This window comes from Varroa jacobsoni, unplaced genomic scaffold (assembly GCF_002532875.2).
Source record: "Varroa jacobsoni isolate VJ856 unplaced genomic scaffold, vjacob_1.0 scaffold_641, whole genome shotgun sequence".
NCBI classification, from domain to species: domain Eukaryota; kingdom Metazoa; phylum Arthropoda; class Arachnida; order Mesostigmata; family Varroidae; genus Varroa; species Varroa jacobsoni.
This window is the reverse complement of record NW_019213543.1, coordinates 220632-226631: the sequence shown is the minus strand read 5'-3', so window position 1 is coordinate 226631 and position 6000 is coordinate 220632. Positions and strand designations below refer to the sequence as shown.

General features: G+C 37.8%; 1 long non-coding RNA gene across 4 annotated transcripts in view; it reads left to right on the top strand.

Moving 5' to 3' along the window:
- The first annotated feature begins 1553 nt into the window (after nt 1–1553).
- The window catches only part of LOC111262233 (uncharacterized), a 165465-nt gene continuing 161018 nt past the window's right edge, over nt 1554–6000 (top strand). For 3 of the 4 annotated variants that reach the window (XR_015311858.1, XR_015311855.1, XR_015311854.1), the window contains exon 1: nt 1554–2030. This is a non-coding gene — a long non-coding RNA (uncharacterized LOC111262233). The remainder of the gene's footprint in view (nt 2031–6000) is intronic. The other variant, XR_015311856.1, reaches the window with a different exon arrangement.

The window sequence follows — 6000 nt, the reverse complement described above, 5'->3', positions numbered from 1 at the left end:
GTTGTCTTTAAAGATGTGTCAAATGGATGGAGTTATCGTGGAAAGGGAGCAATTTAAAAGTATTGCCCTTTCAACCTCGAAATAACTCACCACTCTGTATGAGCGAGGCATGCTGCCAGTTTTTCCATGGCAAGCAATATCTTTTTATGAGTGCAATTATGCATAAAAAATTAGTATGAAAATTAGTGTCAAGTCATGGCGTATTTTCTCGATTGGATTTCGTATCAACCTTTTATTTGCGCAAAATGTTGGCTAAACCAGTTTCCTTCTACGAGCATTTGACATTCTAAATCTAATGGTATCGATGTTCGCGAAATTACATTAAAGATTAAAATTGCTGCATGTTATTTGGCAGAAATAATAATATACTAGAACGTACATAAACGTTGGTACGCTGCCTGAGTCAAATGTTTGCTGCTCTTTGTTTTGCTATTACATTTTTGACTGACAGCATAAAGCAAGCGTTGGTTAAGTGTAATTTCAAATCGGTGACCCTTAAAGCATCCGCATTGAATAACAGCGTAAGCTTGATCTAAAACTAAAACAAAACGCAAGTAGTCCATATGGCAAAAATATATTAATGAAAAAGATCGTTTTTCGAAAAAAAAAAGTCATTTGTGGTGTTACATCGTACAGATACTGTTATGGTTAGTCCAAATATCAACTAAAACAAAAAAAAAATAACTACCGGTTGAACTCAATTATGCTCATAAAATGAAATTGATTGCTTATCGATACACCATGTAACCTCCACTGACCTCTTAGATTGGCAGGAAAACGATGATTCTTTTACCAGCAGAATAAAATTATTTCTATTTTTGATGATTGTGACAGTAATACGTTAATTGTGTTCTTTTAATTATCGTAAAGCTCAGTATTTTGATACAGACGAATATTTTTCGATTCTTAATAAATATGACTCCTAAACATATAAAATATAAGCGTTTATTTTTTTTTCCATCACCCTTACTGCGTGTCTAGTTTCCAGCAACAACAGAAAATTTCTCAAGAAAAACATACATGGAGGATTCTATAAAAGAAAACGAACACGTACATTTTTTCTATGAATTGCACACTATTTAATTGCGCTATATAAGGGAATGTATATAAATTCTCTTATAGACGCAAATTTTTTTCCCATCAATGATTAGTAGCATATTTGAACGAGTAACAAGTTTTTTTCTGAATTATTAGCGCTAACTTTACTCGTTGATTAAATGAAGTTCATCTCGCTGACCCTGCCATCAGTTGCCTTCTTTCTACCTGTTTCCAGCTATTATCAAAGACAGTACGTACTGACCACGATCTTGACCTCAGAAAGCGCGCCGTCGACCCAACGGCATTTACCGCAAAGAAGCGAACCGTGAAATTGGCTTACGAAAGGCATGTTTCTCACTTTGGTTTTATTTCTGGATCTTTTTGTACAGACTCTGCTTTTGATCGCGTGTATACGTTGCATCGATTAGTGTAGAAAAATAACTTTTTTCTGCGCTGTTGGCCGCAGAACGGTCGTTAACGGATAGAAGCCACTGTGCAATGAAAAATCAGGGTCATATCATAGCGTATGTCGATATCCGGCTGTATGATCATCCGGAAGAAATTAATTGTAAGCCGATAAACTCTTTAACGAAGACCAGGCGACGAGCAGTGCTGAAAATTGGCATTCGGGTTTATTCAACAGAGTGATTCCTACCGTTTATAATCGTTTACGTGATTACGGTCACTATGATCGTACTACCGATCCACGTCAGAATGCACAGCCATTTTGTAAAACGAAAGACTTGTTGAAAAGATTATTAGCAAAAAGGATAATGCAGATAATACGTTTGTGGAATAGGTGTCTGCATGTTATAAACTCCGAGGATTTTTTTAAGCTATAGATGCCGTCGAATGTAAAATAATAGCCCTTTACAAATCGTAATGGGCCTAATGTGTAAACACTGTGGTTAAACAATGAATTATCTGAAGATCCGGTGATCTTAACTAGCACCAAGGGATGCTCATCATTGTGGAAAGAAATGTAAAAACAGGTAAGCGAAATCTTAGATAACCTGGCGATAAAACGTTTCCAAAGGTCAATTCTGACAAAGACATAATCCTTATATAGATTTATGAGAAGATCAGCTATATATGTGAGTGAAAATTGTTCGAGAATGTTTAAAATTGTAAGAGAAGCGTGTGCTATACGACGTTGTCATGAAATTTATCGATTTGTTTTTTGAGTTATTTATTTTTTGCAAATATTCAAACTATACTATTATCGATCTATTTCGGTGATTATCTATCTATTACATAATTTTATTCGCGGTATCGCTTGTTTGTATTAAACGTTCTTTATTTCTAGAAAATATTTTAGATCTGTGATGCTGGTCTACCTTTGCTTAAATCAAACTTTATCTTTGTGTTAGTTGCGAGTTAATTGAGATCGACGAATGAAGGGGCTCATAAGTGTGAGTAAACTTTTATTTCCTTTTGGCGTATTTACCCCCAACTCCACTCTGTTCTATCGAAGAAAAACGCCTTTCTTATTTCGATGTTTGACGTTTTGGTTTCGGCTTGGGAGAAGTGACCAATGGTGCGCCTAATCGGACGCTAACATCAAATAACTAGTATTCTATTTAACTTTGGATTGTTCAAGATGAGATGCGCGAGTTTAGCTGGTTTTACCTACAGCCACCGCTAGCCCGGCGCGATGCTGTTGTCGCAGAATTGCTATTGAAGGTAAACATGACCTTGATGGAAGCGACAAAGTTGAAAAAGCTACTGTGCACGTATGCGAGAGTTGCAGTAAGACGATAATGTCCTCATGCGTGATTATATTGTCTTATTTTCTGTGCGTTATAATCGTCCTAAGTTTGTTCAACCTTCACAAATCTCTGGTATGGGATCTCTGTATGGGACGCATCCTTTCATAGAATCTTACAACAAAGAATCGCTAAACCGTGTCAAAGCTTCCTCTCTCAATATAGCTTGCAAACAAAAACTGATAGGGATTACTTCGACTAGAGTGCAATAAAAACAGCAAGCAGAAATGGACAAAGCACTATAAATTTTAGGCTTTCTTTTCCAAATTATTTAAGTGAATGTAAATAATTTATTTAACTACCATATACTAGCCTTTTCAGCTTCGTACAAATTAGTGCTACTTGAGAGTTCTTTAATGATAAAAGAACTGAATTGATACTGCAAGCTTTGGTCAGCGCGGACTGGGTGGCTTATGCGCACCTCTGATTTACGAAAAAGGAAAACACGAAGGGCTTCTACTGCGGTTTTCATGCTGCCTCATAGGTCTATTGGAAAAAAACAGGTAAAGACGATAAGACCCCTTCTATAATAGTGGTGTTTGAAGCAACACCGAAGGGTGACTCCAAGGACTTGTCTACATGCGAGAACAGCTGAGGCTTACCTCGAAAAACAAACTTTGTGAGCTGTCGCGTTTCGCTTCTTCGCGCTTTCTTACTTACCAAGTGTATTAATCACAACTTAAGATGAATATTGATATATTTCACTTTCATTAAATTCACGACTACCGTCTCAACCAGATAATATTGCTTTGTGTGTGTGTTATATGCAGCCGTTATCTTCGCACTGATTTTAATCCCCATAATTTGTTAAGATAAATTACAGAGTTGGCAAATTTCTAAATTCCGCCGGTGTATTAGTAATCGTGTGTGATAGCGCAATGGACAGTCTACCTGTTTGGAAAAATTAAGGGCACATGGCGGTTCAGGTTCGAGCCTACACGATTGTACACACGCCGTTTTTTTGCCGTTTGAAGTAGCACATAATGGCTTAAGTCGCGGGCATAAAACAGGGAAAACACATCGTCTTAGTAAATGGAACAGATTTCACCAATTACTTTCTCCTCACGATGTGATACGCCTAACAAAAAACAGCTTTCAAAAAGACCGGTGTTAGTCTTGTGAATGTAGAACATTTGTGACTAATTAGTACTGAACCCCGTATCGTCTGTACGGCATTTACATATGGTTTAGCCGAGCATTAGACGCCACAATATAAGTTTCACAACACCAGCTTATGGCCAGAAGACTGCTATACTGCTCACACAAAGTACTAATATATTAGCAATCGACAAAAAATACGCGACGTTAGTCATTGTAGCTTTTTATTCAGTTAAATCAAGAAAACGTTCAGCCTATAAGGTCGTACGCGCTCACGAGCGCGCTCATGGGGTGTCTTCCTATAATCATCATAATATTATATTTTATTTAACGCCTTCTTTTAGGTAATTAGAAGATGAAACATACCTATGAACGCTTGTCATCTGTTCAAATGAACCATTCTTGCACACGTAATCATAGAGGTTAGTCTTGCGCTTTTTCGGCAGGTATGCGTACTTAGAATCGAACAAATATTCGATTGATTTCAGTCCATGATTCCATATTTCAATCCAGTCTGCTGAAATCTAAAGACTTTTCTATTTTTCAAGTGTAATCTTCAACCTTTTGTTATATTAGTTATTATAAATAACTAAAATTAGTCGCAAACTTTCACACACAACGAAGTCATATAATAAACATTGATATAGATGTAGTTTCATACTAACTGGTTCGATGGGGTAGTTAACGTATTAGGTCACAGCGTCTCCTACGCATTGTTATAATAAACTATGCGTAAAGGCAACCGTACAGGAGACACTCCGTTCATTGTATAGCCGTTCTCGTAAGAAGCGTTTTAAGGCTTTCAAAATCTAAATCCATCACTTCATCGTGACATATACATGTATATTATGAGCTTATAGTTGTTTAGTTGAGGATTATTGCGTGGTTTAGATTAGAAAAAGTGCCAATCTTTATACATTCTGAAATCTTTATATATTCTGAAACGGGCCAATGGCTATCTAAACATTATCGTTCCTTGTAGATATACATCTCTATTTAACGATATGCATCATCCGTAGAGCACGAAACCTTTAGCGTGCGTTACGGATGTATTCTTTTTGGCAAGATGATATAGTTCGTGTTTTTGAAGAAACCGAAACACTTGACTACGGCAATTTGCTTTCAACTTAATTTCTTTTTTTAAATAATTGAAAATATCTTAGAAGTTGGCCAAACTTGCAACAATTACAATAGTAATTACGCAGTACGGAGAGCGACTCTCTTCCTACGACTGGGGGTGTTAACTACAGTTAAAAAGTAAATAATTGATCAATGCGGCTGATTATTTTAGATTCACACGCCATTCTTGTTGATAGCAATATAACTGTTTGCAAGTTAAATAAAGCCTAGAACCATATCTAAAAACTGCAGAAGTAACCATGCCATTATCTCTAGCAGTGTCGATGGGTAGCAGAGAAATCCGTATATTAAAGCTGGTTCACTGGAGTCGCTGCGCACGGCACATACTTAAAACAATTGCATCCGCCCAGACGCCTTGATTCATTTCGGCTTCGAAGATCTCAATGTATATTTTTCTCTAGCGATGATCATGGTGACGACTGTGACACCCGTAGCTCTGAATGGGTCATCCTGTGACCAGTCGATAAAAACCCGAATGATCCGTGGGGGAAAAATTCTTCCAACATACCCCTGTTCCACCATAGCCCAACTCAGAAGTTTGCCTCTCCACTGGCGACATTATTCCTATGAGAACTCGCTAAGACGATAGTGAAATCGAGTGGGCAATCGATGGCTCGAAAAGTTTTGATTCTTCCTTTTTGCAAGCGCGGCGTGGACTTCCTTTTCGCCTGATGGTATCTCAAGTTTCTATGCCGGAGTCGGATTGTTGTGCAAACCAACTTCAGTCAGGTCTCACTTTGGCCAGAACGTTTTCGATACAGGCGCTCACAAGCATCAGTTTTTTTTTACCCTTTAATGGTCACTGGATACCCTGTTCTCCGCACATAGTCTCATGATACACTTGGACTGTCTGATTCGCCGATTTGAGCTGAATTCTATTTGGGGACCCGGCCTCAGTCGCCCGAACGGCGCCGTACTTAGGAGAAATTGGATCTTAGTTCCAGAAAGTTTGTCGCTA